Here is a 10,013-nt window from a genome sequence, read left to right on the forward strand (position 1 = left end):
TTGGGAGGGGGGGTCACCCCTCCCTTATTCCCGGAACAGAAGCCGGATTGGAGGAGGAGGAGGAGGAGGAGGAGGAGGAGGATCCTGATATTTTCAAAGGAGACGCCCAGGACAGCCTTGCAGCTAGAGGGATGTCTGAATACTATTATGGTTCTTATTGGAAGAGGGCAGTTAAAAGGTGTGAGAAACTCGGGCTGTTGACAGGGGTGGGTGACGGGTCCATGTTTCTGAATGCCAAAGACTCCTACTTTGTGACAAATCTGTGATGCATCAAAGATGCTGTGGAAAAATGTATTGTGGGAAATGGGGAGAGCTCTTAAAAATCCATGCAACCATCTTCTCGGGGTTCCTACTCTTGGTGTGTTTGAACCTTGTTGCAGCAAATAAAGATCAGGTCAACTGACCGCCGTTTGCTTCTTTAACTTGGCTGGATTCTCCTTCTTTTGCTGACCGGAGGGACCCCCGGGGAGTGGCACCCTGACGAGCTGGGCAGCGGAGGAAATCCGCACCCGGGGATATTTTCCTTCTCAACTCTTTCTCACCTGAGCCTCACCCCCTTACCTAAAAGCCAGACACAACACAAGGTGACAGGATTGTGACTCCTGCCTTCAGCAAACAAAATAGCTCCCCCTCCCCCCCCGGAGCAAAGCAACCCCGGGATGCTGAGGTCCCCCAGTCCTTGAAGTGAAAAGGGGAGGGGCTCGGGAAACCTTCCGGGAGCAGGCGGGGAGGGGGCTGCCCAGGCTCCAGAAGCTCCTTCTCGCTGGTTCCTCCCCATCGCCCTCCTGCTGCCTGCCTCCCCTCCGCTTCTACTGGTCCTTTGCAAGTGCGGGGAAGCTCTAGTCCCTCCGGCCCCCCTCAAATTCCTTCTAAGAGCCCCACATTGCACGGGGCAGCCTCACCTGCAGTGAAACAAAACGCAGCTGCCCTGGCAGACTGGAGCCAGGCTGGGGCGCACCGTGGGGACCCCAGAAATGTGTCCCTAGAAGAAATGCGCCTCCTTCCTTCTCTGGTGTTCAAGTGCTGTCGGTGGGCTTCCCAGAAGAGGCCCCTGCTTGGCCCCTGGGAGGACAGGGGCCCCTTGGGCCTGATCCTGTAGGGCTCACCTGATGTTCAGATGCAAGTGAACCCTCCTTTGTCCTTCAGGGAGAACAGGGTTTCCCAAATTTGGGTCTCCAGCTGCTTTTGGACTACAGCTCCCATCACCCCTAGCAGGCAAGACCAGTGGTCAGGGATGATGGGAATTGCCATCAGGATCTACAGGTGGCTCTGGCAAGTGAGCCCAGCTGCATGTGACAAGAGTGGGGGAATTCCGTCCTGGTGTTACGGCCATTACAGGGGAGGTATTATCTGACATTATCCCCTGGGACGAGGAACCCCAGACCCCTCTCTCTTCAGTCGCAAATGCACGACTCACATATCGTATAAATACAAGAAAACACGGTCTCTGCATATTATGGATGGGATTTATGGACTTTGTGTTTTATGAATGGGATTTATGAATAACCGAAGCTCACCAATCAAGAGCACTATGTTTCGACAGCTAGCCAATGACGGCTGAAACTGCCTGCAAACCAGTGTTTCAGCTCAGCCTTTGCACGATTGTCTCAGCGCCCTCCTGCTGCTCAAAGTATATTAAATATAGCCATTTTGGTTTTGATTGCCTAAAGTTGCTACAATGTTACAAAGATTGTGTCTGAATGTATCCTTTCAGCTTGACAGCTCTGGGAATGATACCTAAATTTGTAAATTCATATAAAATCCATACTTTAACCGATTCTTCCCATTCCAACGCCATTTTAACTCTTAAGAAAAAGTAAATTTAGGCTTCACCCTCCTCCATGACCCTGGAAGCGGATAGCCACGTAGGCAGCAAAAACAGGGCCTCCTGCCATGATCCCCTGAGTACACTTCGCCCCACCCAGGGTGTGACCAAGGGGCGACAATAGACTTCCACAGAGGCAGTTGACCAAGCCAGGTGTTCTAAAAGCCCATCTCAGGAGAAGCCCTGAGGGCAAGGATGTAATTTGATTCTGAATTGATTTTGGAAAGTATTTCAATTAATTGATTGTGATTTTATGTAAACCGTGTTACTTTTACTGTTGTTAGCCGCTCTGAGCCCGGCTTCGGCAAGGGGGGCGGGCGGGATATAAATATTATTATTATTGCTACTACTACAGTGGTACCTTGGGTTATAGACGCTTCAGGTTACAGACTCCACTAACCCAGAAATAGTACCTCGGGGTAAGAACTTTGCTTCAGGATGAGAACAGAAATCGCACGGTGGCAATGGTGGCGCGCCAGCAGCAAGAGGCCCCATTAGCTAACTGGTACCTCAGGTTAAGAACAGACCTCTGGAATGATTTAGGTTCTTAACCAGAGGTACAACTGTATTATGTCGATAGTTTTATTGTTCTCTGGGTGATGGGTACTGGAGAGGTGTCCAGAGATGTATCTGATGGAGTGACCAACTGTTGAACTTGTGTAACCCTTTGATACCCCTCCCTATTTGTGACATACTAGTGAAGATGCTACTCGAAACGTATTCTGGGTGAAGAGGGGAAGTTTTAAAAGTCGATGTAAATTGTCCAGGGTTGTTCAAAAAAAGAGAGGTGCAAGGAGCTCCAAAAGGACCTCTCCAAATGGGGTGAATGGGCAGACAATACAGTTCATTGTCAATGAGATTAAAGTGATGCATGTTGGGACAAAAAAACCCTACGCCCATTAATATAATGTATAGGCTCATGGGTCTGAACTGGATTTCTCTGTGTGCTCTAGACCAGGGGAGAGGGGAGGTGGTCGCAGCAGGAGGGGGAGTCTCCCTGGATGCTTCAGTAGCCGGCCTCCTCTCGGTCTCCTAGCCCCCCTCCTCTCCTCCCTCTGAGCCTGCCTGCTCACCAAACCCTGTTTCCTCCTCAGCTTGCAACACCTCTTCTCCCATTCTGCTCCATTTTCTCCCTCTATCTGCTGATCGCCATCCCACCACCAGTCCCCAGGATCTGAGCCTTCTTTCTTTGTGGGTCCCCCAGACTGGTGTCTCCCCCCCCCCCGAACCCAGCCAGTCCATGACAGCAACAGCAACAACAAGAGTAAAATCAGTAGGATAGCAATATGCACTGTGGTCCTCTGGCAGGAAGACTCCCTAGCAGCATGATTGACTAATAACTTCTGGGACTAGGGAAAAATATTATCCTCCCCAAACCCCAGAATAAGCAGTAGCTCTGGGTTTCCCCTAAGTGGTTCATGACTGAAGATGGGCCCGTCAGGAGACTTTCCTGGTACCTGCAACCCATCCTTCCCCCTCTTGCAGTTAGGTTGGGGGGGGGGATCTCCCATTAAAGTTTTCTTCAGAACGTGCAGGGGGCAGGGATGAAGTTCTGTTAAATAAGTAGTGTTTGGAGATCATGCGGTGGTGGGGGAGACAGAGTGTGATGGCCTGGGAATCCGATTCAGAGGCTGAACCGGAGGAATCCCAGCCTGCACAGGAGTCCCCGCCTCCAGGGCCGGCTGAACTGGGGCAGGGCCTTGATTCTGAAGCACCTGCACCTGTGCCGGATCCTCAGGAGCAGGCACCAGGTGAATCCACTCTGGCTCCGGAGGTGGTTGAGGACTCAGTGCCTGCAGGTGAGTCTCCCCCTGGGTCCAGTAACCCTTCAGCCTCTCCTGAACTACAGAGGCTCAGGGCAGAGAGGCGAAGGGAACTGGTTTCTCCCAGGAGGAATCATAGAATCATAGAGTTGGAATAGACCACAAGGGCCATCGAGTCCAACCCCCTGCCAAGCAAAAACACCTTAAGCGCTCACTTTAAGGCCAGGAGAGGCTGGTCTCCTGGGGGTTGGGATCGCCCCTGGCCTCAGAGAAGATAAACGCCAGTCAGCCCGGTCCCAGGTTGCGGGAGCAACGTCGTTGAAGAGCTGTTTCGGCCAGCACCCAGTCCGGTTCTCCCAGAGTTCCTGTCCTTGCCCCGGCCCCTCGCTGTGGACCCCGCTTTGCCCGTGGAGGACTGTCTGCCGACCCTCGACTCCGGTCCTGGACCTCGCCCCACAGTAACCTCCCCCCTGGACCAGTACACAGAGTTTGGTGCAAAAACCACTCTGACACACAAATACCCATCTTGAATGCTTGAGTACAGCAACTCCAGGGCCTTAGCCAAGCATCAGCAGGGTAGGGGTCACGTGTAGAGCAAGTCCCACACTGACATCAAAAACACACATAGAGGCAGCAGGACTTCTTCAGTAATAGTTTACTGAGCTTTCAAAGCATACAGTTCTCACTGGGTCCCCAGTGAGGCACAAAACTTAGCTCCTGAGAGCAAATCCAGTTTCAGTAGTAAAAAAAATACAGCACACAGGATATCTAAGTCAGGCACACACACCGGCAGAAGGGAGCAAGGGAGGAAAGAGGCTAGAAGGACATAGAGCAATGTGTTTTGTCAGGGAATGGTCTGAAGCCAAATATGGGGGAATCCATTCTCAGGCAGATCAGCTTTCCTCAGAAGAGGAGCTGGAGGGGGAGAAACGGCCCCCCTCGTTTCCAGTGGTCTCAGAAGCAGGGAGAGACCCAGACAGAGAGCAGATTAGACAGGAGTTACCTAGTTGGAGAGAATGACAACACTCAGCTGGGCCCTGAAGCCGGAAGAAGGATTTCCTCTGAGTGGAACATGTCCCGTGCTCCATACATCTAAATGGGTTCTCCCTTGTGAGACTCCCTAGATGTTTCCTAAACACTCCATTATAACTAAAGCACTTTTTGTAATCCCTCCATTTAAACTGCTTCTCCACTTTGAGGTTGTTGATGGTTTGTAGGGTGGCAACTATTAAAGTTCTTTCTGTGCATGTCTGTTGATGTTCCACTAGGACTGAAACTCTTATCTCCTTTGCTGCCATTTATATGGTTTGTCTCTTGTGTGAGTTTGTTGATGAAAATCAAGGATTCCACTCTGCCTGCAGCCCTGTGTGAGTCCGTTGATGTTTTCTAAGGGATCCATTATCACTAAAGCTTTTTTTGCAATCCATGCATTTAAATGGTTTCTCCCCTGTGTGAGTTCGTTGATGTCTTCTAAGATTTCCATTATCACTAAAGCTGTCCCCACACTCCATGCATTTAAATGGTTTCTCCCCAGTGTGAGTTCGTTGATGTTTTCTAAGAGATCCACTTTCACTAAAGCTCTTCCCGCACTCCATACATTTATATGGTTTCTCCCCTGTGTGAGTCCGTTGATGTTTCCTAAAGGATCCATTATAACTAAAGCTTTTTTTGCAATCCATGCATTTAAATGGTTTCTCCCCTGTGTGAATCCGTTGATGTGTTCTAAGTTGTCCATTATCACTATATCTCTTCCCACACTCCATACATTTATATGGTTTTTCACCCGTGTGAGTCCGTTGATGTATATTGAGGTGTCCACTCTGACTGAAACTCTTTCCACACTCCTTACATTTATATGGTTTCTCTCCTTTGTGAGTCTGTTGATGTCTTCGCAGGGTTGCATTGAAACTGAAGCTTTTTCCACACTCCATGCATTTAAATGGTTTCTCCCCTGTGTGAGTCCGTTGATGTCTTCTAAGGCTTCCATTATCACTGAAGCACTTTCCGCACTCCATGCATTTAAATGGTTTCTCTTTTTTTTTTTTTTATAATATTTTTATTGAACAATTTTTTTATATAACAGAAACAAAACATACATGAACAAACATTCAACAATAATAAAACATAAAACAAGTACCCTTTCATAACCCAATTTCTAAACCTTACTTCCTCGACCTCCTCTTACTTCCCGTTTCTGTATTCCAGATTCTTACAGTTATTCAGCGAAATCTTGCCTTATTTTATTATAAATTTATGCTAATCACCCTTATTCTCTTTGTCATAACCATTACTGATAGTAACCATTTATTTTAATCCAACATCATTCTAACTGTCTCCAATTTTATGATATTTCTTTAAATAGTCCTTGAACTTTTTCCATTCTTCTTCCGCCGCTTCTCTTCCCTGGTCTCGGATTCTGCTCGTCATCTCTGCCAAGCTCATATAGTCCATCACCTTCATCTGCCATTCTTCCAGTGTGGGTAGATCCTGTGTCTTCCAGTACTTTGCAATGAGTATTCTAGCTGCTGTTGTAGCATACATAAAGAAGTTTGTATCTGTCTTTAGCACCCCCTGGCCGACAATACCCAAGAGAAAGGCCTCTGGTTTCTTGGGGAAAGTATATTTAAATACCTTTTTCAGTTCATTATAAATCATTTCCCAGAATGCCTTAATCTTCGGGCATGTCCACCAGAGGTGAAAAAATGTGCCTTCCTTTTCCTTACATTTCCAACATTTATTATCAGGCAAATGGTAGATCTTTGCAAGCTTGACTGGGGTTATGTACCACCTATAAATCATTTTCATTATATTTTCTCTTAAGGCGTTACACGCCGTAAACTTCAACCCGGTGGTCCACAACTTTTCCCAGTCAGCAAACATGATGTTATGACCAATGTCCTGGGCCCATGTAATCATAGTTGATTTAACCGTTTCATCTTGTGTGTTCCATTTCAGCAGCAAATTGTACATTTTTGACAAATTCTTAGTACTGGATTCTAACAGTTCAGTCTCTAATTTTGACTTTTCCACCTGGAAGCCTATTTTTCTGTCTAGTTTAAACACTTCATTTATTTGGTGATAATGTAACCAATCTCTCACCTTCCCTTTTAATTTTTCAAAACTCTGCAATCTCAGTTTGTCCCCTTCCTTTTCCAAGATTTCCCAATATCTTGGCCATTTCGACTCCATATTTAACTTTTTAACTGCCTTAGCTTCCATTGGTGATAACCATCTTGGAGTCTTATTTTCCAGCAAGTCCTTATATCTAACCCAGACATTCAGCAGTGCTTTTCTGACAATATGATTTTTGAAACTTTTATGCGCTTTAACCTTGTCATACCACAAATATGCATGCCACCCAAAAATATTGTTAAATCCTTCCAAGTCCAAAATGTCTGTGTTTTCAAGAAGCAGCCATTCTTTTAGCCAGCAGAAAGCTGCCGCTTCATAGTACAGTTTGAAGTCTGGCAGGGCAAACCCCCCTCTTTCCTTTGAATCCGTTAATATCTTAAATTTTATTCTGGGCTTCTTGCCCTGCCAGACAAATTTAGATATATCTTTCTGCCACTTCTTGAAACAGTCCATTTTATCCATTATTTGTAATGCTTGAAATAAAAACAACATTCTTGGCAATACATTCATTTTTATAACTGCAATTCGACCTAACAAGGAAAGCTTCAAGTTTGACCATATCTCTAGATCTTTTTTCACTTCTGTCCAAGTTTTTTCATAATTGTCTTTAAATAAATTCACATTCTTAGCTGTCATATTCACACCCAAATATTTCACTTTTTTAACCACAGTCAACCCCGTCTCATTCTGAAACCTTTCTTTTTCAATCTGTGTTAGATTTTTCTCCAATACCTTAGTCTTTAACTTATTCAATTTAAATCCTGCCAATTGACCAAACTCTTGGATTATTTCCAAAACTCTTTTCGTGCTAGCTTCTGGCTCCTGTAATGTAAGTACCAGGTCATCTGCAAATGCTCTCAATTTGTATTGTTTGACTCCGACCTGAATCCCTTTAACCAACTGGTCCCTCCTGATCATATTAAGCAAAACCTCAAGGACCGATATAAAAAGTAATGGGGAGATAGGGCACCCCTGTCGTGTCCCTTTTTCAATCTTAAACTCTTCTGTTACAACATTATTTACAATTAATTTTGCTTTCTGTTCAGAATATATTGCACCTATACCATTTTCAAACCCTTGGCCTACCCCCATCCCCCGGAGGTTCTTCAACATAAAACTCCAAGAAATGTTGTCAAAGGCTTTCTCGGCATCCACAAATATCAAAACAGCCTTAGTGTTTATATTCACTTCCAACTTCTCCAAAATGTCAATTATATTCCTTACATTGTCCGACAAATGCCTTTTCGGGAGAAAGCCCGCTTGGTCCCCATGAATCTCCTCCATCAAAACTCTTTTCAATCTCTTTGCTAAAACATCAGCAAAGATTTTGTAATCCACATTTAGTAAGGAGATGGGTCGGTAGTTCTTAAGTTGGGTCTTTTCAGTCTCTGTCTTTGGTATAAGTGTAATGTAGGCCTCTTTCCACGTATCGGGTGCCCTTTTCCCCTTCATAATCTCGTTACAGACTTCCTTCAAAGGTTGTATAAGCCCTTCCTTCAAAACTTTGTAATATTTGGAAGTCAGTCCATCCGGTCCAGGTGATTTGCCCAACGTCATGTTTTGAATGGCATCTTCTATTTCCTGTGCTGATATCTCCTGGTTCAAAATTGTCTTACTTTCCTGCGAAATCTTTTTCAGCCCATTTTTCTCGAGGAATTGTTGTATATCTGTTTCTTTCTGCGGCCCTTGTGTATACAGTTGTCTAAAGTAGCTCTGAAAACGGTTCCTAATTTCCACTGGGTTACATATGTTCTTTCCCTCCACTTCCAAGTTTGTTACCGTGTTGAGTTTTTGTCTCTTCTTTATTTGCCAAGCCAATAACTTGCCACATTTATCTGCAGATTCAAAAGTCTTTTGTCTCATTTGTTTAATTTTCCATTCTATTTCTTGATTCATCAGTTCCATATATTGTGTTTGGTACAATTTAATTTCTCTTAGAATCTCTTGCGATTTTGGCTTCAATCTTAATTTCCTTTCCCCTTCTTTTATCTTATCCAAAATTTTCTCCTTCCTCTCATTTTGCTTTCTTCTCCTTAATGTATTTTGTTGTATCAAAAACCCTCTCATCACGGCTTTGCTTGCGTCCCATACTATTCTTTTTTCTACTTTAGTCCTTAGATTAATTTCAAAATAATCTTTCAGGGTTTTTTGGGCCTTTTTACAGATCTCCTCGTCTCTAAATAAGGTGTCATTCATTCTCCATCTGAAAGAGCCAGTTGTTGTTTGCTTCATCACCATCTTTACTGCATTATGGTCGGAGAGAGTTTTTGGGCAGATTTCCACTTTCTTTATATTCGACGCCATACCGCTAGTCACCCAAATTTGGTCGATCCTAGTCCATGTCATTTTGGCTTCAGAAAAGAAGGTTCCCTCTCTCTCTAATGGGTGTTTTGTTCTCCAAATGTCTATCAAATCCATATTGTCAGTCATTTCAAAAAAGGTTTTTGGTAGTCTTCCATCTTTTGTGACTACCTGTCTTTGTGCTTTGTCCATATTTGTTGAAACTACTCCATTCATGTCTCCCATCATAATCAGTTTATAGTCCATATAGTCCGTTAAAGTCTCATACAACTTCTTAAAGAATTCTGTTTTCCCTTCATTTGGTGCATATACCCCCACTATCAGAAATTTTTCTCCTTGAAATTGAATTTCAATTGCCAAATATCTTCCTTGGTCATCTTTAAAGATTTGTTTCGGCTGCAGATTTTCCTTTACGTAAATCACCACTCCTCTCTTTTTTACTTTATCTGAAGATATAAATTCTTGTCCCAGTCTCTTATTTATTAACAATTTTCTATGTGCTCTTGTCACATGGGTCTCTTGTAAACAAATCAAGTCCAAATGATCTTTCTTTAATGCATGAAATATATTTTTTCTTTTTCGGGGGTTGTTTAGACCATTACAATTCCAAGTTAGAAGTTGCAAAGCCATGATGGGGTTATTTAGTTCCTCCTACAGCTCCCAATTGTTGTTCGTCCTTTGTCGGTGGTTCTGTGTCCGTATCTAGTCTTGAAGGATGTCCTTCTCCTGGATAGGTCTCTTTCTGTAGGTCTTCTTCGTGTTCTCCCAGGAACTTGTCTTTATCACTCACTGTTTTTATTCTTCTTTTCTTCCCCTTGTATTTAAAAGACAGGCCTTGGGGAAACTCCCACCTGAATAGTATGTAGTTCCTCTTCAGTAGTGTCACCAGATCCTTGTAAGGACCTCTTGCATCCAAGATACTTTTAGGGATATCTTTAAAGATCTCAATATGAAAATCCTCAATTCGAAGGGTTGTTTGGTAGTGCAGGTTC

At 44.3% G+C, this 10,013-nt stretch overlaps 1 protein-coding gene across 1 annotated transcript in view; it reads right to left on the reverse strand.

Moving 5' to 3' along the window:
* LOC128421997 (zinc finger protein ZFP2-like) overlaps positions 1-10,013 on the reverse strand; it is a 54,131-nt gene that overhangs the window by 39,768 nt on the left and 4,350 nt on the right. The window lies entirely within an intron of this gene.

Source organism: Podarcis raffonei, chromosome 10, assembly GCF_027172205.1.
Source record: "Podarcis raffonei isolate rPodRaf1 chromosome 10, rPodRaf1.pri, whole genome shotgun sequence".
NCBI lineage: Eukaryota > Metazoa > Chordata > Lepidosauria > Squamata > Lacertidae > Podarcis > Podarcis raffonei.